Genomic DNA, 25,889 nt, shown 5'->3' with positions numbered 1-25,889 from the left:
TAGAAACTCTTCTTTTTTAATGGTAAAATGCAGATGCAGATGCAGACCACCCTAAAAAAATATATGAACATGTAAACAACTTCCTGTATTTCAATAACTAATATAATTTTATTCATTTCTTAAAATATGTAGAAAACCACTATAATCCAGGTGATGGAATAGACAGCTGCACAAAGAAACAAAGTTTGTGATGAATTGACTACAGATTGTTTTCTAAATATTTGCCAACAACTTAAAAAGAGACAGTGGACATACACAAAGATTGTATCATACAAACAAATACAAAACAACATCAGGGTAAGTTATTAATCGCTCAGTGTCTATATGAGTCCATTTTACAGAGTTAAAAAGTGACACTTAAATAATGACATGATGAATGAACATTAATGATAAAATAGAGAGCAGTCAAAACACAAGTACAACTGAAATACAGAAAAAAACTTAGATGAACATTAACTGTATAAATATAACATATAAACACATTCAATCGCTCAAGATCTCACCAGAGGAGAATTAAACACAAACACAATTAACATCTACACTTAATACAAACCAGTTTGACTTTATTTGGTTTGTTTGAAGTCACCATTATGGTGATCATTGTTTCCTTAAATGGGGCACTTGGCTCGTAGGTCTTTGGGTTAAGCTTTCTCTGACTGTTAAAATAATATGTCAATACACATAAGCTATGGCCTAAGAAGCTGAAATAAATTAAATCAAGTGATGAGGGTAGATTTTTAATGATGGTTTAGTCATCTTAAAGTTTACCAAGCAGGTGTTCTCAAAAAAACTGTAAACATGAACATTAAGTTTTTTCTGATCCCCATACAAATATTTTCTTGTGGGACGGTGTTACAGAGCGGCAATACATTTAGACAATTAGACTTAAAACGAGTAAAAATAATGTCAGGCAATTCTGTGACTAAACAAAATCAGTCTAGACATCAAGAATCAGCATACAAATCACAACAACGGTAACCCAAAACATGAAAGCTGCATGCCGCAATGCATGCTGGGTATTACCATAGTACAAACTTATCTAGCATGCATTGCACTTAATCTGAATTAGTTTTTTGATGGTCACCACTATTGAGATTTGTAGGTAGAATCTTGATATGAATATGAAGTTTCAAAAAAAAATTTTAACCAGTCCCAAAACCAAAACTTTACAAAACTCTTTCTAGCCCACAGCTATATTGGCAGAAGACCACATACACCAGACATTAAACAAATTTCTCTCTAACTATAACTACCAGTCAATAATAACTTTCATGTGGATAAATACAACCACTTAACAGTAAAGAAATTTTGGAGACTTGTTTTTATAACCCCTTTCATTATCAATAGGTGCTCTGTGTAACCCACTAACACAACGGACAAAAAGGAAATAATTAACCATTGAGGCTCAAGACCCCAACTAAAACAACCACTGATCACCATAATGGTGACTTCAAACACAACATTTTTGATAAATCATCATCTAACCCTCTGTTAATTCTCAATAAGAGATTATGTAAATGTATGACAGAAATAAGTCAAACTGGTTTGTAATAAGTGTAGACGTTAATGGTGTCTGTGTTCAATTCTCCTCTGGTGAGATCTTGAGCGTTTGAGTGTGTTTATATGTTATATTTATACAGTTAATGTTCACCTAAGATTTTGTCTGTAGTTCAGTTGTACTTGTGTTTTGACTGCTCTCTATTTCATCATTAATGTTCATTCATCATGTCATTATTTAAGTGTCACTTTTGAACTCTGTAAAATGGACTCATGTAGACACTGAGCCATTGAAAACTTACCCTGATGTTGTTTTGTATTTGTTTGTATGATACAATCTTTGTGTATGCCCACTGTCTCTTTTCAAGTTGTTGGCAAATAATTAGAAAACAATTTGTAATAATTTCACAACAAACTTTGTTTCTTTGTGCAGCTGTCTTTTCCATCACCTGGATTATAGTGGTTCTCTGCATATATTAAAATATGAATAACATATTAATTTATGAAATACAAAAAGTTGTTTACATATTCATATATTTTTAAGGTGATTTTCTGGCAATCACATCTGCATTTTACCATTAAAAAAGAAGAGTTTCTAAACAGTTAATAAATCAAAGAAATTCTGTATACAGGTAAGATTTGTAAAATTTACAAAAGTTCGCTGTAATGCATACAACTGTGGTGGTGTTGTTTTTGCGGTTTTAAGTTGTATTTTTTACAGAATTGTTCTGGTAACCACAGCTGCCGGTATTTTACCGTAAAAACTACGGAATTTTTTTTACAGTGTAGGTCTTCTGAGAGCTCGTTTGTGAGAGGCATAGTTCACATTAGACAATGCTTCTTCAGAACAGCAAACTCAAAACTGTTGTGTGTTTTTTATTGGACAGAGCAGCTTTAATCAACACATGCAATCTCATCACATTGATTGGACCCCAGGTTGGCTGATTCCTGGCTCCAATTAGCTCTTGGAGAAGTCATTAGCCTAGGATTCCACATACTTTTTCCACCCTGCACTATGAATGTTTACATGTTGTGTTCAATAGAAACATGAAAACGTATAATGTTTGTGCGGTATTAGTTTTAGCAGACTGTGTTTCTCTATTATTGTGAAGATCAGAACACATTTTATGACCAATTTATGAAGAAATCCAAGTAAGCCCAAAGGGTTCACATACTTTTTCTTTCAACTGTATATTGCAGTGAATTATAAACAGAGATGTGTCCTTGTTTTACACAAGAAAACATTGTATAATGCTAAATGTTGTTAGTGTTTTTTAGGTCATTGTTTTGTGGGTGACAAAGTTTGTTTGTCTGCTGTCAACCTTTGCTAGTGTTCTGGAAGAATGAGTTGATTTGAGACCTGAATAAAGAGTTTTGGTAGTTGTAGTGCATTTTGAATGAGAAATGAACTGCTTTGTCAAGCTGAAAGTTCGTGCGGAGAGTAGATAGGAGTTTTCCTTACTCAAACATGTTCTGAGGGCAGAAAGAATGTGATTGGTTCACAAAAATGACCAATCAAAATGCTCGTTACTGGTTTAAACCCTCAGCGGAGCCTCCAAGGCAGCTTCTGCAGTGAAGCAGTTCGAGCTCACCGTTGATCAGATGAGTAGCGCAGATATGGTAAGATAGGAATGAGACTGTTTTTGGGTTCGGCTCGAAACGTTTCGAGTGTTTGGGTGACGCGTTTTCGCGTGTCCGTGGCGCGACTTTCTTTTTCGTGCCGGTTTCACGTGTTGGTTGCGCAGTTTTTTTTCCTTTTTTCAAACCATTGTCGATTGGGATTGGGGTTAGATTTGTGGTTTTCGTCACATTTTTAAACTATTCTCGCGCGAGGATAAAGTTGGGTTTGGGTAAAAATGACATTGTTTATACATTTATTTGTCCGAAAATTAAATTGTTCTTGCTTGGAGTTGGGGTTAGAGTGAGGATGTCATTTTATGTAACAGAAAGTTGTTCTAACCCCAATCCCAAGCGACAATGGTAAGAAAATAGGAAAAACAATTGAGTAACCAATACGTGAAACTGGCACAAAAAAGAAAGTCGTGCCACGGACACGTGAAAACGCGTCACTTAAATACTCGAAACGTTTCGAGCTGAATTCAAAAACAGTCTCATTCCTATCTTACCATATCTGCGCTACTCATCTGATCAACGGTGAGCTCGAACTGCTTCACTGCAGAAGCTGCCTTGGAGGCTCCGCTGAGGGCTTAAACCAGTAACAAGCATTTTGATTGGTCGTTTTTGTGAACCAATCACATTCTTTCTGCCCTCAGAACATGTTTGAGTAAGGAAAACTCCTACGTGCTTAGGAGAACTGTGTGAAGAGTTTTGCAAAAGTGACCTAAGTATTGAGAAATGTGTCCTAGCGTCTGTAAAAAACTGTAAAAAGGTCACATTTATAAAAGTAATGTTTAGAACCAGTGCAGGCTGATGTTAGTTGCTGATTGAAGCATGAATGCCATGTGTGATATAACTGTCATAGATAATGCTTACTTTATTTAGAAATATCATTTTTTACAGTGTAATTTAGCTGACACTTTGTTATGGCTCAAGGTATGCTTATATTTTTTATTGTTAGTCTTAATGACTAAAAATGATGTAGGTAAGATCAGTCTTTCTGAGATCAGGCTGCATTTACAGTAAACCGAAACTGAAAGTGATTTGGGCCTCTTAGACGGTGGGCCGAGGGGAGATTTCGTGTTATCAGACGATCTCTGGTGATGGATAACCCAGTTTTTTTTATGTAACCGCTACGCTTTTCAACAAAGCAAATAAAAATTGTTGCCACTTACATACCTTGCACATTACTATAATATCGGTAACTTTCTTCAGGTTATTTTCCCGGCGAATAGAGCAAGCAGCTACGTTTGGGGTCCGAAGTTCATGACGTATTTGTTGCCTTCATCCAATAGCGTGCGGGGAAAAGTGATGACGCGTGTCAACACACTGGCGAGTTTCGCATGAAAGATTGAACTTGTTAACTAATTTTAGCCTCTAATGCAGTTTTAATATTCAGTTTGACACAAAATGTGAATGTAGAGGTAACGTTGCCCATTCTTACTGTTTTTATTTTATGTAACCATCTTTGTCATGTCCTGTAATCTTTAATAAATACACCGTTCTGATATCTGTTATCGCTTGGAAACACAACGTCATAAAGCAAGACAGACAATTATTTTCCCTGCTTTATCATGTTTACTGGAAAGAAATGTCAAAAAATGAAGTGCTGCATGCATGTATCTGAGGGTAGTGGACCCACCATTCCCTTCACAGGCACAAGTTGGCAGAAATTGATTTAATCAATGTTTTGTGGAAAGACCTTGAATGCAGAGAAAGCATTATACAAGAATACAGGCATATAAGTTACAAAGCCAGGAACCGAAAAACAAGTTAGTCACACTAGCTAACACTATAGCTACCACAGGCAGTGCTACAGCTATTTTACAAATATCACAAAGATAAAAAGCGAACAAAGGAGAAGAGAGGAAGTTTTTATTGAAGAAACTGCAAAGGAAGGTTGGTAGTATATTGTATAGACATGCAGTGAAGTAAGTAGCATGTTTACAGTAGTATAAATTAAATATGCAATGTTTTAGCAGTAGCCTTTAAATAGCAGAGCAAAATTGCATCAAAGACAAATGGTTTAAGATTATTATAACAGTTACATAGAAAATCGCTGGGGGATGGCAACATATACAGTGTATATACATACACATGTGCAGTGTAGTAAAAGTATAAGAGTAGTACAAATGTAGATGCAGTGTATTAACAGTAATATAATAAAAACAACCTACAAAATTTACCTTTTCAATTATGGCATCGTTATTATCAACAAGACCAGACACCTGGGGTCTCATTTATAAATCCTTACTAAAAGTCTACGTACGCACAAAAGCCAAAAATGGCATACGCCAAAAAATACTTAGACAAAACAAAGCACTGTTCCCTTTATAAATCACAGATCACCTGCAAGTGTTCATACATGAATCATCCTCAAGTCCCACCCTGCAAGCCCATCTCCCATTAAGTTTTTTTTTAATAGATCACAACCTTGGGAACTGGTGTACGCACATTTCCAGCCCCGTTTTGTGCGTACGGCAGTTCCCACACAAAGGTTGTGATCTATAAAAAAAATAAAAATTTATGGGAGATGGGCTTGCAGGGTGGGACCTGAGAATGATTCATGTATGAACACTTGCAGGTGATCTGTGATTTATAAAGGGAACAGTGCTTTGTTTTATAAGTATTAGTGTTTTTTTTGGTGTATGCCATTTTTGGCTTTTGTGTGTACGTGGACTTTTGGTAAGGATCCTATGCACAGTTTTATAAATAAGACCCCTAAACGATGTGAAATTGGTTTATTACCCATGTTAAGGGAACAGGTGGAACCAATATATGTAGCATGTGTTTTTCCCTGATGAAAGTTAAACCCCATTCACACAGACCTCTGGTTCCAGAAAATACCCGTAAAATTGCCAGACAAGCGTCTGTGTGAACAAAAACTGGTTCCGTTAATCTTCTGGGATCGTTGCCGGAAAGAGGACCTAGTAAGATACACGGGTAACCCTCTGTGTGAACAAGAAGCCGCAAGAATGCCGTAATCGGCGTGTCGAAGTGAGGACGCGCGCGTCATCATCACAACACAAGTTATGGTTCAGCTCCTTACAACGAGAGATAACATGCATATAAACATTCACCACGAGAAATGTTGCAAACTAGATTGAAGCAGTTATCAGGTAAGTTAGCTCGTTACTTACTGCGTTGAAACGGAGATCATTCAGCAGCATAAAAGAATATCGCGTCACGTGCTCATTTGAGCTATAATTAACGAAAATACCCGCACGTCAACCCAACAATATAATATCGTTCAGCTCCTCAAAATGCAGGTTTTAAATGCATATAAACAATCACGATGAGAAATGTCTGAAAACTGTATCAAAGCAGAAATCAGGGAGCTCGTCAAATATCCACTCTGAAGCTGAGATCATTCACCAGAATAGAACTGTGCGTTCACGCGCTCCTTTGTAGTCTTATCATAAACAAAAATGCACGCGAGTTGTTTCTGGAGAGAGAAATTATAAATAATATGCAAACTTCAGACGCTGCGTAGAAGAGAGGGCGGGACTTTCAACAGGTCACGTGTCTTTCCGGGACCATCACATATGCCGGGTTAACTTGGCAGTGTGAATGAATAAAATATCAAGCGGTCCCGTAAAATTCCAGGATGCTTGTGCAGTGTATCTTACGGAATATCTGTGTGAAAAGGGCTTTACAAATCATTTTTCTTCAATCAGTGATGTGCAGAACCTAAACATATTGTTTAGCACTTTTTTAGTGGTAGAGGCAGAGGATGGAGAGGCAGCGCCAGTAAAAACACAGGCTCTAAGGTCTTAAGCCCATGGTCTTTACACATCCAAGCAGGCCCCACACCTTGCATTATCTGCAAACATAAGAAGTATACGGTTCAGAAAAACAGCAGTAAAGGGGTTCAAATAAAATTAACAGTATAAAAACAAGGTATCACTTCACCTGCCCTTACAAAAATTAACCATTGTTTTTCTACAGTTAAAAACGGTTACTGTAGTAAAACCATGGTAACCACAAAATAACTATTGTTTTGACAGCTATGGTTTTCAAAAACCATAGTTAAATCGTGGTTAGTGTAGTAAAACCATAGTTTTGCTGATAGTAATCAATACAACAAAATACATTGGTTACTACACTTTTACCACAATAAAACCATGGTTAATTTTCGTAAGGGTGCTATCGAGATTATACCCGGTACCTCACCACACAAAAACACGAGAACATTAACTAAATGTGTACAAGCACTTCTGCAAAACAGTCATTGACGAGAGGCTGTTAACAACGTGAACTTTGACTGTCAAAGCTAAATGTACTTTTCAAAAAAACTGTGGAAGAAACAGAGGGAGTGAACATTGCAGCTTATAAAAACTATAATACTGTGAAAAGCATAAAATATATCGTAATGTACATTTACGCTGCTCTAGTTGTCTACACCCAAGCAGCTGTCAAGTGTGGCTTGCCCACCGGTCATTTTCAAGCACAGTGGGCGCAAACTTTATGAAATATTACTAGAACAACCGGCTGGGGTGTGTCTCTCTTAAACGGAGATGTAAGAGAAATGAAGACGACATATATACATGTTTTGTGTATGATCGATCGGCGGTAAAAGTGAATCTGCACGGAACATCGTTGTTGTATTGAACGGTTAACGTTAGTCTACGCCTACGTAAAACGACACTAACGAGACGCATACATACGTTTGAACAAACCAGTGTACACAACAAACATTTTAAATAGATATCAATTAAATCAAATGAATACTTACAATCACACAAAGAATGTCCTTGGCGATGGTCAATTCCGCTGCAGCTCGTTTATGAATCCGTAACAGCTGTTCTATTAACCTAAATCTGATTGGTTAATAATAATCCTATGTCAGTATCTTGCCGCTCTATTGGTTCGACTGATATAGTAGGCAAAAGCGTTTGCCTGCATATTTACGGGGGCATTTTATCATTTCGGGGGAAAATGTGCAATAAATGCGAGTGGCAACACTTTTCATATCGTTGAGAATAAAACAACCGTCCAAACTTTACAAATTCAGGTTCTCCCTCCATGGGGATCATCCATTTCGAAAAGTAAAGCAGATACGGAGCCTCGGCCCACCGTCTATCTGGGTTAATGCTACACTAGGTGATTTCTGTGAAATGCTGTTAATATATTTGAAATCGACATACAAACAAAACCACACATGTAGCCTACATGATTAGAGACTTTTATTTATGTTGTGTTGTGTTGTTCTCGTTAAGCATTATAGTGGCAATGTTGTTTTAGACTGCTGATTCAACCATGGGCTTCAAGATAATTACATTGCCTCCATTATGCACCATGTTAGACTTCATGCCGGCTATAATAACAATTAATAATTATTTTTGTAATAACTTTTTTCTGGATTACATGGAATTGCACTTGAAACTACACGTGACATGGCAACGTGAAAACAAGTGGCTGCAACTGTCATACATTATTATATTAAACATGTAAAACTGTACCCTGAAATGGCTCTATCCTGAAATGTGTAGTTTTGTAGAGAAAACATAAATAAAGTAAGGAGAAAGGAATTTTTATGAAGTGGATAATTTCTACATGACAACACAAAATTTACATGATGTCTTAACTTGTAAAACTTGAGGCAGCATTTTAATAGTTTCATGCACACGTGGAAGGTCAATACCCAGCAAGCAACCATTGAAACAATGTTAAAAATACAGCAACATTTTACAGTAAAAAATTTTATTCCAAGAAAAACAGAAATATACTGTAAAAGTTTGCATTCTGGAGTAAAAAAATTAAAATGTTGGTTTGTTATTTAAAAAAGAGTATCTGCCATGTCATAGTGATATCTCCGCAATATATTCCTGAAATTAACTCAAACTATCTGTTTTACAATTTTTTGGTCACCATTGTTGATACTCTCATTCTTGTCTACATAACACACAGGCACATTTTTATTGTGCATACTCCTGGATTCACCGACAAGGCTTAAGCTTAAACCTAGACTAAAACACATGTTTGAACTGTCTTGACAGATCTAGAAATAAGCCAGTGCCATTGATTTTTCTCAGGATACACACCAATAATGTCTCCTTCTAAGGCAGGGGTCTCAAACTCAAACTGGCTTGGGGCCATTTCTGAGACTGACATTTCATCAGAGGGCCGCAGAGCTATTTTAACGTTCAAAAAAGTACAATATTTCTTTAAAATATTTTTTAATGTATAATAATACTTGAAAATATATAAACAGTGTTTTTTATTTTTTAATATACATTATTTTATAAAAGTAAGTAAATATTTTTTTAACCTTATTAGGCTTTAAATTATTAACTAAGGCCTATTAAAACTAACAAATTTAATTCCTATACATTTATAAAAATGCACCAACAGTGGGTGTTTCTGTTTTTATTTATTTTTGACTGTTTTCAGTCATAGTATTGACTTTATTATGTTCCTTTTTGTTATTCCACCGTTTTAATGAATTTGCTATTATATTTAGAAAAATATTAATAAGTGAAAGTGATCCTAAAACATTTGGATGGGTAGTCAATGTTACATAAGCTAGTTGGACAGTAAAAATAAATAATACTGCTCTATGTATAACCAAGCAAGATAATAATGTATTATACTTCATATATATTTCATATAGAAGTGTACATACTTGTATCCTCTGTAATTTTTCCTCATCTTTCCTCTTTTCCTAACCTGGGCACTTTGATGGGTCATTTTCTCATCCGTAGTTTAATATTAAACTGTTGCACTACATCTCCCACTGCGGTGTCTCCATTAGAAGCTGTGACTTGATGTGAACTACGGTAATAACCCCACAGCAGCTCTTCTCTGAGTAACAGAGTATCCACCCGGAAGTAACAAATCTTCTCTGGACAAACACTACAAAGTCGCGATCAGATGAACTGATCGCATTGTGACAATGATATGATTGACGCGAGAGGAATTAAAATCCGATCACGCATTCCGTTACCCTCGCCATCACGGAGCGCGCGCTCGTGGCTGCTTGGCGATCCAACCCTGCGCAACCTCCGCTCCCAAGCAAGCACTCTGAAAAGTAAACATACTTTAAGAAACGCCTCGACTCGTTTTAACTCGCGTTGTTAGACGCGACATGTGACCGGACCCTTAAACGTTTAAATAAAAAAACGAATTTAAATAAATATCTTTCTGCGGGCCAGATTACGTTATATTGTTGAAGGGTGACGCGGGCCGCAGAGAGGGGGAGGGCGGGCCGCAAATGGCCCGCGGGCCGGGAGTTTGAGACCACTGTTCTAAGGCATGTTTACTAAAGTTGCTTAAACATCTTAATTTAACTAAAGCCTGGTACGCACCAAAAGATCTAAATCCTACAGCAAAATCCTGGGAGTTAAATTAACACTGCTCAGTGTTTATATAGTGTGATGTTTCTGTTTGTTAAAGAGACACAGACACGCTGGAGGTGTAGTTGAACCAAAATGTTCCGCTTTACTCAAAACTCTTCATCATAACATGCACGTTGAGCATAGTGCAGTCTGTGATACTTCCGTATGCGTACCGCGCATGCGCATACAAAACAGCATCTTTACTGAGAACATTACAACGCTCTTTTTTTTTTTTTTTTTTACACATTGCATATCTTTCACAGAAATAAAAACTCTAAACACAGAACAGACATCATTATGAACATTATTTCTGAATACTGTTACTTGTATGGTATGGGCTGAATTACTCCATGTTTGACTTTAACTATGGAGTCCAGACTTTGAAGTTCTACTTTAAACTGTAGTCTGAAAGGTATGCAGGAGACTGTCTATTTCGCCGAATGGGATATCTTGTTGATGGCACAACTTTTGGAAGATCATTACCACGTTCACATGGCGCAGCGTTTTGAGGAGGGACAAATCTTTTGAAGAACGATGAGTTCCGAGTGATGGAGTGACTACCTCGTACTGCTGTGATCATGGAGCCTTTGGTCCTGGTCACCGTGTGTGGGACAGTATTGTACGGTGCTGTGAGTTTATGTTGTTTGGGTTGCCGGTGTAGTACCTGGTCACCGATCTGTAGAGTATGAGAAGAAGCATGTCGGCGGGAATCAGCATATGCTTTCATTTTTGCTTTGGCCACACCGTCTCTTTTCCTCAGATCATGATCGGACACAACAGGCGTTTCTGTGGCTATGTTCGGGATCTTTGTGCGCATCTTGCGGCGAAACATTAGCTCAGCTGGGGATGTGTTGGTAGTGCTGTGTGGTGTTGCACGATATTCCCGTAAAAAGAGGCACAGCTGCTGTCTCCACGGAATTTGTATGGTTCCTGCAATGCGGAGTGCTTTGCTCAGGGTCTGCATGAATCTTTCAGCAGAGCCATTTGCCTGTGGCCAGAATGGAGTGATTTTACGATGATGGAATCCAAGGTACTCTGCAAATTTGCTGAAACGATCGCTGTTAAAAGGGGGTCCATTGTCTGTCTTTACAATTTTCGGAATGCCAAACATTGAGAAAATTTTGTCCATTACAGGAATCACTGCATTTCCGTTTATGGAGTGAAGAACTTCCACTACTGGATAACGAGAGTAATCGTCTATGATGACAAGCATATATTCACCAGTCTGTAGAGGGCCATAGAAGTCAGCACTGACCTCTTGCCAGGCATCTTCAGGAAGCTTCGACATTTGCAGTGGTTCAGGATGTACTGCAGGTGTGTTGGCTTGGCAGGCTAAACAGTTTGCTACCATAGCTTCAGCTTTTGTGTCCATGTCGGGAAACCAGACCTTCTCTCTTAGCAGGGTCTTTGTTTTTACGATGCCCTGATGAGATTCATGGGCTAACTGAAGAACTTGTTGCTCTAGCGAAGGTGGAATTACAATTCTGGAGAATCTGAGGATTAAGTCATCATTAGGCAGGGTGGTGAGTTCACTGTGAATGCGTTTATACTTTAATAGTGTAGATGCATTTTCCATAGTGTCAGTAATTGAACCCCAGGAGTTAGTGCGAATGAGGGAGCACACTTTTTGGAGAACTGGGCTGTTCAAAGTTTCTTGTTTGATTTGATCAATGGTCATGGCTTTCGGTGTGCTGTGTTGTGCATGAAAGTTAATGTATTCTTCCGCAACTTTTGTGGCTCGAGTTTTGCAAGGCGCAGGTGTGGAAACAGGGTGACGAGACATGTAGTCTGCTGGATTGTCTGAGCCTTTTTTGTATTTTACAGTGAAGTCATACGGTTGAAGTCTGAGTCCCCAACGTTCAATTCGAGCAGGTGGTTTGGAGCATGGATTGTTCCAGATGAGCTCAAGGGGTTTGTGGTCTGTTATCAGTGTGAACGGGTTTCCGTAAATGTAAAGGTGAAAATGTTCACAACTCCACACGATTGCCAGTGCTTCACGTTCTGTTTGACTGTAACGTCTTTCAACATCAGTAAGAGCTTTGCTGGCATATGCAATGATGGATTGCTGTCCATTTTGATTCTGAAGCAGAATTGCACCTAAACCCACTGGGCTGGCATCGACTATGAGTTCTGTGTTTTTTCTAGGATCGAAATAGGCCATCACTGTGTTACTGGTCAGGAGCTCTTTGAGGTGATTGAATGCTGACTCCTGCTCAGTACCCCATTCCCAGGTTGTGCCTTTCCGAGTGAGCTTTCTCAATGGTTCTGTTACAGTCGCGAAGTCTGGAATAAAACGCGAGCAATAGTTGGCCATGCCCAGAAGACTGCGCATTTCAGTAACACATGTTGGAGCACTGGCGTGTTGGACTGCAAGCACTTTTTTAGGGTCAGCAGATATGCCATTCGCTGAAAAGACAAAGCCAAAAAACTCAAGCTTGGACTTGTTGAACTCACATTTGCTGCGATTGAGCGTGAGACCCTTTTCTTTGAGGCGCTGAAACAGTGTTGTCAGGCTGCTATCATGGTCTGCTTGTGTTGATCCATATACTATAATGTCATCACTGAAATTCATGACACCACGAATGCCTTGAAGTGTTTGTCTGATTGCATTTTGAAATACTTCGGCAGCAGATGAAATCCCAAAGTTGAGACGTTTGTATCTCCTTAGACCAAGATGTGTCGAGAAAGTGGTGATATATCTGCTGTCAGGATGTAGTTCAAGCTGATGGTATCCAGCCTTGAGGTCCAGCTTTGAAAATACTGTGGCACCATTTAACTCATGTATGATGTCATCCATCGTTGGTGTGAGGTGACGTTCACGCACGATGGCAACATTGGCTTGTCTCATATCAACACAAATTCTCACTTTGTCTGGGTCTTTTGGTTTTGGAGGTGCGACTATGGGTGAAACCCATGGTGTGGGGCCAGTTATGGTCTCTATGATGTCACTGTCTTCCAGCGTTTTTAGTTCTGCTTCTACTTTTTTTCTTATATGGAATGGTACTCTCCGATGAGGTTGGCACGTTGGTTGAATATCAGGGTTTATGTGTAATTTGACCTGGAAATCCTTAAGCTTTCCTATTCCTTGGAATAACTCAGGATGCTTTTCTACGAGTTCATCTGCTATACTGCGTCCTATGACAGTAGTATTTAGAGAGTTCAGAATTCTGATGAGGTTTAGCTCCTCAGCGGTTTGGTAGCTGAGTAGAGAGCAGCCATTACCAGGTATCACATAAAAGGTTCCGCGAGTTATGTCACTGCGAGATTTCAGAGTGCATGTGAATGTTCCGAGAATAGGAAGTGCCTGCTTGGAACCATAGGAGAATATTTGGATGTTGGACGGTCGTAGTTCTGGTGGTTGCACTAGAGATTTATAGGTGGTCTCGCTGAGGATGTTCACAGCAGCTCCTGAATCAATAAGTGCAGGTATGTTTGTGTCACATAGTTCGATGTGTGTTTGTGGTAATTTGGCAGTATTCGCTGTTTTGACCACAAAAACGTACGCATCATCACTGCTAGATGAGCCTGGGCTTGCGTGTTGCACATCTGCAATGACGTGATGAACTTCATTGTGTTGTATGTTTGGGATTGTTCGCTTGAATTTTTGTGTTGTGTGTCTCTTCATTTTGTTGGATGATCGGCACACTTTTGAAAAATGATTGGGTTTGCCACAAGCATTACAAGTTCTGCCTTTTGCTGGACAGACCGTTTTGTGAGGAAAAAGACCTCCACAATTTCTGCATTTTGTGGTGGGGCGTGTTGATTCGTCAACATAATGCTTTGATTGATTTTTGAAGTGTTTGTGGCTGATTGCATTGACAGTTTCAGGTGTTTTTGAGCTATTTTCAATACCTGAAGCTTGCTGTTCTGAGATCTCAAGGGTCCTGCCATGTTCTAAAAGGTCTTGCAGAGACAAGTCTGGCTCTCTCAGAGCACGTCTGCGAAGTCTGGACGATGTGCAGGTTTGAACAATCTGTGCCTTTATTTCTCTGTTGACATCAGTGAATTCACAGTTTTTAGCAAGCATCTGAAGTCTTGTGTTAAATGTGTCTAAGTTTTCCCCTGGCTGTTGCGTTGCATTTCTAAAGACATATACTTCATATTGTACATTTTTCTTCGGGGCAAAGTAGTTAGTGAGCTTAGTTTTTGTGTCTGCATATTTATCTGCTGCTTCGGCGAGCGTGTCATATATGTCGTGTACCTTTTCTCCAGCCAGATGCAACAGCAGAGCTTTGAGTCTCGCGTCGCCACTGATGTTCATTGCAGTAACATAGTTGTCAAATCTTTGCACCCATTTAGTCCAACGAGGTCCGATAGAGTGTGGTTCACTTTCCATATCAAACGCTGGAAACGAGTGCGGGGTAATCGCCATGTTGTCGTCGTCCTCTGTTTGTGATCGTCAGCGTTGAACTGTCGCTCTGTTTTTACATATAGATTTTAATCCTCGTCGCCAGTGTGATGTTTCTGTTTGTTAAGGAGACACAGACACGCTGGAGGTGTAGTTGAACCAAAATGTTCCGCTTTACTCAAAACTCTTCATCATAACATGCACGTTGAGCATAGTGCAGTCTGTGATACTTCCGTATGCGTACCGCGCATGCGCATACAAAACAGCATCTTTACTGAGAACATTACATATAGGTCCACTCTCCAGAGTGTTAAAAAAGTAACACCGGAGAGAGTTAAAAGCTACAATCTGTGACTTTATCCTCTCTATCACCATCTCTGTTTGAAACCTAAAATTGCATTTTACGTCTTACTTGTAGAGTCATTTTCTTAACTTAGGTTTAGATGTTGGCTGTTTCATTTAAAGTCACAATTATTGTGATCAGTGGTTGTTTTAGTTGGACTTGACTCTTGACTATAAGCTTGTTAGTTTTTTCTAACTGCTATATCTTAGTGTGTTTAAAACACATTGTTATAGCAAAGAAAAGGTTACTGTGTGATTGAATAAAACAAAATGTCAAACATAATCATTTAATGAACAGATTTATTAATATAGATTTCCTCCCTCATCAACAGCATATTTCTCTGTTAATAATGAAATACTACAATTTAAGGTCCAGAACTCTCATAGCAGTTTGTTATTCTGAAGGATTTTGATAGTGTGCACATAAACGTGAACCACTGAACAATGTAGATACAAAGACATCATGAATCAGAGTATGAATCTCAACAAGGGTGACAAAGAAAATGGTAAAAAGTTCATTATTATTCATGCCCCAGTGCATTCTGGGAGTCCTGGATGAGATTTGTAATTTGTTGATACCCAGCATGCATTGCAGCATGAAGCTTTTCATTCTATTGTCACCATCATTGTGATTCATACTCTGATTCTTGATGTTTAATTGTCTACATAACACACCAGTTAATTCTAAGTGTCAGTGTTTAAAATTATTCAGAATGAAAAACTGTTATGAGAGAGCTGTATATCATACTACAGCATCATATTATTAACAGAAATAAACACTTCTAGTAAGAAATCACTGAAGAAATCATTTTTAAAGAGAGTGTTACACAGAAAAAAATGATTCATTGAATTTACTCAATTTTTTTAAGGTAAGTGGTTGCAATCAATTTATTTAAGCTACATTTAAACAAAAAAGATTAATAAAATAAAATATAAAACTTTTGTTTGAATGTGGCTTGAATGGATTGATTGCAGCCACTTACCTTGAGGAAATTTATTAAATTCAATGAGTCATTTTTTTCAGTGTATTTGAAAGTGTATCCTAACAACCATTATAAACATAGAAATGCACTATTGTCCCCTCTTTGGCCACAACAAACATGTTTTAAACCCATGTAATTATAACAGCCAAAAAAGCTGAAAAGCTAAGACTAACTCAAGAGTCCAATTAAAACAACCACTGATCACAATAATGGTGACTTTAAATGAAACAGCCAACATCTAATCCTAAAATAAGAAAATATCTCTACAAGTTAGATCTAAAATGACATTTCAGTTTTCAAACAGAGATGGTGATAGAGAGGATAAAGTCACATATTGTAGCTTTTAACTCTCTCCAGTGTTACTTTTTTAACACTCTGGAGAGTGGACCTATATAAACACTGAGCAGTGTTAATTTAACTGCCGGGATTTTGCAGTGTATGCAGTCCCGATTGTCTACGTGATTGAACCTATTATCTTATCAGATTTTCCTGTGGAAGGCGGTGTTTTAAGAGCTTCAGAATTTGCACGTCAGTGCCGCTTCGAATGCAAAACCAGAAATCCTGTTGTGAGGACAAACACACACACGCTGTACGTTGTCAAGTCGAACTAAACGATACTCAATAAGAAACCGAATTGATGCAAACCAGTAGTATTTTTGTAAGGTACACTACCTGTCAAAAGTTTTGAAACACTTGACTGAAATGTAAACTATGATCTTAAAAATCTTTTAATCTGAAGGTGTATGGTTAAATGCTTGAAATTACCTTTGTAGACAAAAATATACCGGTGCCAAACAGGTTAATTTCTGTTATTAGAAAACTAAAATTTTATTTTAAAATATTATTTTTGAAATAGATGACATAGACTGAATATTGAAAGAAAAGCAGCCAATAAGAGCCCAGATTAAATGTAAATTTATTTGATATTTTTTAAAATTCATCCTAAAGTGAAACTTCAAAAAGCTTCTTGATAAAATGACATGAGTATGATTTTGCAATTTCTAGGGAAAGGGTGACCATGCCTAACTATCATTTTCTAAGAAAATGTTGCAATATGCTCTTAGAACTAGATAAGGCAGGTAGAAAAAATGGGTTAGAGTCCGTTGCTGTTGTTTTATGGTTGTTCTACTGTTTGTCAGGCTCAAAGTGTAGGTGATATAAAAATATTTAATTGACAATTAAAAGAAAAAGAACACAAGGCATGGTGTACATCTGTGTTAGAAAATAACAAATTAAACATATATTCACCATGTTTGTGAACTAACGGTGCTAAAAGTGGTTCTTGGCTCGTAATCATAGAGGAACCATTTTAAGTACCATATAGCACAAATGAAGTACCTGTGTAGAACCATAAGGTGCTTTATAGGTGCTTCCTAGGTACTATGAAGATTGAAGAACACTGCTATAATGAAGTGAAGAAAAGAAAAAACAACAAACGTGAATTAGGTGCATTTCCATTAAGTTGTTAGAGCAAATGACGGTGGTATTGGTAACTTAGTAACCCAAAGTAAACAAAACGAGGCACACTTGAAAAGTGGAGACAAGACTGCGTGTAATCTCAATGGGGCAAGTTATTAATTTTAATTTTAATAAGCTTTTAATTGCCAAACTAAATGCTGTGCAAAGAATAAGAAATGCAGCTTTTCTTATTCAGGCCCTAGTAGCAAGGGCATTAGGATGACATTGAGCCCCATATATGGTAAAGAAAACTTTACTTTATTTTGCTGTATTTATTTATTGCATTTAATATTATTTAATCATTTTAGTATTACTTTCTCCAGAAAAAATAATTTCCAGAAAAATTTCCAAAATTGAGTTGATTTGACACGGAATGACCCAACCGGTGTTAACCATTAAAGGCCCCATGAAGGTGACAGCATCATACTTTGTGGCTGCTTTTCTTCAGCTGGAACTGGGGTTTTATTCAGGGTGGATGGAATAATGAATAGCTCCAAATACCCATCAATTTTTGCCCAAAACCTTAAGGCTTCTGCCAAAACAGAGAAATTTCACCTTTCAACATGACAATGACACAAAGCACACATCTAATCAACAAAGGAATTACTTCACCAAAACAAGATCAAGGTTTTGGAATGGCCCAGCCAGAGTCCGGATCTAAGTCCCATCCAAAATCTATGGGGTGATCTGAAGAGGGCTGTGCGCAGAAGACACCCAGCCAATTTGACAGAGTTAGAATGTTTTTAAAATGAGAAATTGCAAAATATTGCAAATTCAAGATGTGTGAAATTGATTGACACATACCCATTAAGATTGAATCCTGTGATAAAATCTAAAGGTGCTTAAACTAAGTTTAGTCACAGGGGATTTTAAACACATGTTGTACAATTGTACAAATTGTAAAATTAAAATATACAATTTAATTGGGTTGAAATGAAGGGTAATAAAACCACTATCTGTGTAATCTTACAGATATTTGCATTGCAGATAGTCTGCAGTTCAAACATAAAGATGCATCATATAGAAAGTAAAAGTATTTCAGTAGCCTATAAAGAGGATTCTTCCATTGAGTAAGGAAAGCTGAATGAATCAACATCATCAGTGTGAGAGATTGAGATCTGCATCACTCACACAGGAGAAATCACAAACACTAGCTAAATTTCCAGGTCTTGGAAATAAACACAGGTAAGGAATTTTCAAATTTATTTATTTCAATATTGTTATCTTTAATGTTATCACTTATTACCACTTTCCAGTATGTATGGGTCTTAACTTTTTATTGAGTCTCAATAATTAGAAATGTACATACACACTCTAAAAATGTCTGGTTTATTTTAAATATTGGACAGAACACACCACTGGGTTAAAATTGACCAATGGGGTAATTTTTAACCCAGCATGTGTTCTGTCCAATATTTACCCACTATGGGTCAAAAATAAACCAGACATTTTTAAAGTGTAGATGTTGCGTGTGTCCCACAGAACAAGCAAATGGGACTCTCAATGGGAAAAGCAGAACCAATACCTGAATTGCCTAACCCGGGTAAGAAGGTTCTTTTCTTTTAGACACACACTGTTACATATCAACTGCATTAAATGGGTCATGAAATGAAAATCTGACTTTTTCCATGTTTAAGTGGTATAATTGGGTTCCCAGTGCTTCTATCAACCCAGTAACTTAGTTTTGGTAAACCATTCTCTGCAAGCACATTAAAAATTAGATCAAAATTTAGTACAGAGAGAAAGACAAAGAGAAAAAATAATTGACAGCACAATTGAGTTTCAATTGCAACAAACCACCATCATTGTGATCAGTATTTGTATTTCATCCACTCATTTGCATTTTTAAGGACACACCCAAAACAGCACATTTTTGCACACACTTACAAAGAGGCAATTTTAACATGTTATAATAAATTATTTATATAGTATTTTGAGCTAAAACTTTATATATGTGCTCTGGGGATGCCAAAGATTTATTTTACATCTTAAAATTTTTTTATGACATATGCGACAGAATAAATATATTTAACTTTATTGCATTCTTTTCTATTGAGAGTCTATGTAAAATTTGGAAGATCATTTCTTCAGCAACGAATAAGAAAGATGAAGTTATGTTAGTTGTAGGGAAAATTATTCGTATAATCATTTCAGGCCCACAATACTTTTGGGAAACACATTCTCTATTATTAAATATTAATTTAATAATACAAATAAACGGATACTTTAGAGTTCATACACTCTAAAAATATCTGGGTTATTTTTGACCCATAATGGGTAAATATTGGACAGAACACATGCTGGGTTAAAAAATGGAATATAATATACATAACTATGTTTTCAGTGGTTGGAAAAGACCTTACATAACAAACAGATATGTTTTTATTACCTTAGAACAGTGGTTCTCAATCCTGGTCCTGGAGCCCCACTGCTCTGCACATTTTGTATGTCTCTCTTATATGACAGACAATGAGATCTCTGCTAATGAGCTGATGATTTGAATCAGCTGTGTTAAACAAGGGAGACATACAAAATGTGCAGAGCAGTGGGGCTCCAGGACCAGGATTGTGAACCACTGCCTTAGAATAAGCCATTTTATTTACATATGCTGCGGATCCCCTTACATGGAAGTTCATCGCGGTTCTGCAGTAGCCCTAAACGTGTTATGCCACTATGTTGTCTCAGATGATGACGTTATAGTCCTGTGGCAGCTACCATAGCTTTACCATGTGTTTCGAAAAGGATGGATAACCTTTCAACTGAGCTGTTGGTTGCAATTTACCACAGTCTCACCACTAGATGCCGCTAAAACTCCCTGATTGCACCGTTAACATTGAAACCAGAAGAAGCATTGAGAAGACCAAAAGATTAATGATTACATACATAAAATCAAACAACATTATTTTATTTAGATCCCTGAAGCTGCTGTAAATTGCCAGTTTCCAGGGATGGGGAGTCACAGAGTGCTCTGTTACACATGGGCGTGGCTTCTGACTAAACATCTGATGTTTATGTAAAGCCCAGGGTACACTGCGCGATTCTTGGCTGTCCCAGACGAAAGATTGTCATCGTGAAACAATCGTCGCGATTTCTGTGATCGTGGCTCTTCATCTGTGGTTCTTTGTCGTACAACGAGAGAGGTTTAAAGACGGCCGTTATCCCGGTCTTGCGTCCAATGATAGCCTACGATAGCTTCTGTGTCATCATCGTACAGTCTAGATGCCTGTCATACCCCAGTTTAAACGATCCATGTCGCACAGTGTGATAAGTAATGATCTTATAAGGGCAAAAATCCTGCAGTGTATTGTGGGCTTTACACTATCCTGGAAACCCTGTGGGAATGTTGAAGTCATCTTTTGATTGGTTAAATAAACCGGATTTCCAGGAGACGTGAGTGTCACGATTAGTTTCGGTCCCTGGAAAACAAAGCTCTGACGTTCCATTGAGGAAGGGAATCAGTCGTGTTCATGTGGATAATACCCTGATAGCCACTGGATGCTGTAACGGAACAGGACCGCAACCGCAAAACGATAGAGTCGGACTCGTTCCTGAGTCCAAACGTACATCGGGCCGAAGCCGTTTCTGGTCTGTTTTTCGGGGTTGTTGCGGACAGAGGTGTAAAATGTGCTATGAGTAAAAGTCCTCTCCAGTATTTTGTTCCAATCACCTGGATTTGCTAATTAGCACAGTTTTTCAGCAGGAGGTGACCTCCTGGCACGTAGGAGTTTTCCTTACTCAAACATGTTCTGAGGGCAGAAAGAATGTGATTGGTTCACAAAAACGACCAATCAAAATGCTTGTTACTGGTTTAAGCCCTCAGCGGAGCCTCCAAGGCAGCTTCTGCAGTGAAAGTCCGTGGCACGACTTTCTTTTTCGTGCCAGTTTCACGTATTGGTTACTCAATTGTTTTTCCTATTTTCTTACCATTGTCGCTTGGGATTGGGGTTAGAACAACTTTCTGTTACATAAAATGACATCCTCACCCTAACCCAACTCTAACCCCAACTCCAAGCAAGAACAATTAAGTTTTCTGACAAATAAATGTATAAACAATGTCATTTTAACCCAAACCCAACTTATCCTCGCGCGAGAATAGTTTAAAAATGTGACGAAAACCACAAATCTAACCCCAATCCCAATCGACAATGGTTTGAAAAAAGGAAAAAAATTGAGTAACCAATCCGTGAAAGTGGCACGAAAAAGAAAGTCGTGCCACAGACACGTGAAAACGCGTCACTTAAATACTCGAAACGTTTCGAGCTGAATTCAAAAACAGTCTCATTCCTATCTTACCATATCTGCGCTACTCATCTGATCAACGGTGAGCTCGAACTGCTTCACTGCAGAAGCTGCCTTGAAGGCTCCGCTGAGGGCTTAAACCAGTAACGAGCATTTTGATTGGTCGTTTTTGTGAACCAATCACATTCTTTTTGCCCTCAGAACATGTTTGAGTAAGGAAAACTCCTATCTACGACCTCCTGACGCGTTGGTTTTTTAAGCCCTCAACGAAGCCTTCAAGGCAGCGCTGCCTGGAAGGCACGCCCCGTGCCCCGAGCGTTTCAGCCAATCACAGCACTAGTGCTGCATATCGAGCCTTCCGCCAGTTCAGCTCACCATTGGTCAGGTGAGTAGTGCAGATATGGTAAGATAGGAATGTGACGGTACTTGAATTCAGCTCGAAATGTTTCCAACGTTTAAAGGGGCCATGGCATGAAAATGAGACTTTTTCCATGTTTAAGTGCTATAATTGGATCCCCAGTGCTTCTCTTGACCTAGAAAATGTGAAGAAGATCAACCCATTAACTTAGTTTTGGTAAACCATTTTCTACAAGCACATACAAAAATAGGTCGTTGAAATTTGGCTCTCTTTATGATGTCATAAGGAGCTCTTATTAGAATAATACCACCCCCTTAATCTGCACTATCAAATCACAGCACTGCCATTTAGTGCAGAGAAAAAGAAAGAAAAAAAAATAATTCACAGCACAATTGAGTTTCAATTGCAACAAATCATTGTGATCAGTGTTTACACTTCATCCGCTCATTTGCATTTTAAATGAGACACCCAAAACGGCACATTTTTGCACACACCAACAAAGTGTCAATTTTAACATGTTATAATAAATTATCTATAAGGTATTTTGAGCTAAAACTTTACATATGTGCTCTGGGGACACCAAAGATTTATTTGACACTTTAAAAAAGTCTTGTGCCATGGCCCCTTTCTTTTTTGTGCCAGTTTCACATATTGGTTACTCAATTTTTTTTCTTATTATCTTACAATTATCGCTTGGGATTAGAACAACTTTCTGTTACATAAAATTACATCCTCACCCTAACCCAACTCTAACCCCAAGCGAAAAGAGTTTAAAATTCTGACAAATAAACATATAACCAATGCTTAAAATGACATCTGCTTTATACCAAACCCAATTTTATCCTCACGCGAAAACAGTTTAAACATCAGACAAAAACAACAAATCATAACCAAATCCCATGCAACAATGGCTTGAAAAAAAGGATCCGAAACATACTTCCATACTATATAGTAGGCAAAGTAGTGCTTTTTGCATACTATGTAGTACGTTAGTAGGTGATATCGGACACAGCATGAAACTGGCACGAAAAAGAAAGTGGCGTTGCAAATATGTGAAAACGCAGAAACACGTCACTTAAACACTCAAAACATTTCAAGCTGAATTCAAAAATAGTCACATTCCTATCTTACCATATCTGCGCTACTCACCTGACCGGCGGTGGGCTCAGGCTGCCGGGGGCTGGCGGGGGGCTCGATGTCTTGCACCGGTGCTGTGATTGGCGGAGGCGCTCGGGGCACGGGGATTGCCTTCCAGGCAGCGCTGCCTTGAAGGCTTCGTTGAGGGCTTAAAACACCAACGAGTCAGGAGGTCACCTCCTGCTGAAAAACTGTGGTAATTAGCAGATCCAGGTGATTGGAACAAAATACTGAAGAAGGACTTTTACTCATGGCACATGGATTTTACACCTCTGGTTGCGGATATGTATCAGTGCTGATCCAACACCGATCCAGCAACGCCTGATTGTCAGTATCGGCTCAGATTCGTATTGCAGATCTAGACCAAATCAGTGTCAGACACATCTAACGTCTTTCGGTTACCTATGGGAAAAGTGATCTGGGCCACATCTGTAAAATTATATAAATACTAAACTGATGGCAGTTAGATGTTTAAGCTGAAACCTCTATCTGGCACGGATCTGGATCACAATCAGAAAACGTCTCTAAGATAGAAACGGAGGCCAGGGCCTTAAAATGGATCCGGGGCAAATGTAATTGCTATCTGGGTAATGACTAGTTATCATGATCAGCTAAACATTGGATTCTCAAATATATGCAAAGTTCACGGCATAGACTCTCTAGAAGACGTCCAAGAGTTTTGCTAGAGGCAGTTAGTGGAGTCTAAAAGTTCAATTCTCCTGAATTGCTTGTAGGTGTTAAAAAGTGGAGAGATATGCTTCAAACAGATGTTTACCGGGAGCATCTCATTGGTGTGGCTGTTGATGTAGTGCACAACGTTGTTCTATTGTGAGTAATTGTGGGGAGTCTGAAACGTGACGCTGGACGAAACAAACTGTGATTGGTTGTTTGACATGTCGGTCAAACAACTTGTGGGCCGGCTTTGTCTAGAAAAAGCAGTGAAAAACACCAGACCTTCAGTATTGAAGGTCTGGCTACACAAGACGAGCCCTACTTGCCTCATGGTGCAATTAAAGAATTGAGATGTCCAGCAAGATGCCTGAAGTTGGTTTTAGGAGAACATGGAAGCTACAATTTAAGTATTGAGAATATCTTTGTGTCATGTTCTGATCAAGTCCATAAATGTAGTTATGTAGTATGTTAAATAGTTATTATATTATAGGTAACTGAAGCTGTATTTTCATAATCTGAGTATACCACAGATAAATTCTCAGTTTGTCGAAAATGGTTTAAATCATATGTATTTTCTCTTCCAGAATTTGAACAACCATGGAGACCATTTGATTGGAGGTAAGTTTGTAATAGCCTAGAAAAGATTATTTTAATATATGCCTATGTCTACCATAATAATAGTACACAGGAAAATCCCCAGTGTTAAATTAACTCTATCAGTGTTAAATCAACACTATTTGGTGTTTATATAATCCACACCAAGATCGGTGTTAAAAACGACTGGTGTTAAAAATATAACTCTGAATCAGTGTTGGAGTTGATGAGATGATGAAGTGATGATTGAGACATTGGTGATGAACACCTGCTGGTCATTCAAATCAATTACATTTTGGACATTTTCCTGTTTCTGAGTTTTTGTTTTGATGGCTCGTTTTCTGGAGAAAATACTAAAATAATAAAGAAAGACAAATTATTAAATGCAATAGATGAATACTGTTGGGTGCATGTCTTCAAAAGCTGCAATATTTCACGTTTGCCTCTCTATCAGCATCTCTGTTTGAAAATAAAAAGATAACTTGCTGAGTTATTTTCTAATTGGATAAGTTTAACTTCTAAACAGCTGTCAGAACAAAATACAAGTGCTCAACTATTCCAGCATCCACACGCGTGATTTAGTAGACAAATCTTTTTTCTGACGCGATGTCTCACAAGTCAAATAGACATTTATCACAAAATGTATCACATTAAATCTTAAGTTTGTGTTTGTTATGAGTTCATTTGAAGTCATCATTACTGTGATTAGTGTTTCCTTTAGTTAGGCATTTGTCCCTTGACCTTCACTGATCTAACTCTCCTCTTCTAGCAATAGCAACAATGTTTTACTAAGACCACTTGTTCATTGCTTCATGTAGAGGGAAAACCTTCCAGACCTTCTCATTTTATTTTTATTATATTCTACTCTACAAATCATTGAAACATTTGATCACAAATTAGTTATGAAGAAACAGGCATATAAAAAAGCGCTATGCAAATGACATTGTATTGAATGAGACTGCCGTAATGCTTTAGTGTTTTTTGTTGTTGTTTTTTGCTTAAAGGGGACATATTTAGAGATTTTTTTTAAGATGTAAACTAAGTCTAAAATAGGTCTGAGCAAAAGTGTGCCGTTTTGGGTGTGTCATTTAAAATGCAAATGAGCGGATGAAGTGCAACCACTGATCACAATGATGGTGGTTTGTTGCAATTGAAACTCAATTGTGCTGTGAATTATTTTCTCTCTCTCTTTCTCTCCATACTAAATGGTTGTGCTGTGGTTGGATAGTGCAGATTAAGGGGGCGGTATTACCTTATTCTGGCATCACAATAAGGGCCAAATTACAATGACCTATTTTTCACATGCT

General features: G+C 38.0%; 1 protein-coding gene and 1 long non-coding RNA gene across 2 annotated transcripts in view; one reads left to right on the top strand and one right to left on the bottom strand.

Moving 5' to 3' along the window:
- The window catches only part of LOC129445461 (interferon-induced protein 44-like), an 85,604-nt gene that overhangs the window by 16,660 nt on the left and 43,055 nt on the right, over positions 1–25,889 (bottom strand). The window lies entirely within an intron of this gene.
- LOC141353833 (uncharacterized) lies at positions 18,620–24,662 on the top strand. The gene is made up of 3 exons (XR_012360784.1): positions 18,620–18,767; positions 19,065–19,125; positions 24,573–24,662. It is a non-coding gene; the product is annotated as an uncharacterized lncRNA (long non-coding RNA).

Source organism: Misgurnus anguillicaudatus, chromosome 3 (genome assembly GCF_027580225.2).
Source record: "Misgurnus anguillicaudatus chromosome 3, ASM2758022v2, whole genome shotgun sequence".
NCBI classification, from domain to species: Eukaryota; Metazoa; Chordata; class Actinopteri; order Cypriniformes; family Cobitidae; genus Misgurnus; species Misgurnus anguillicaudatus.
Note: the sequence above shows the minus strand (reverse complement) of the source record. Positions and strands in the feature narration are given on the sequence as shown.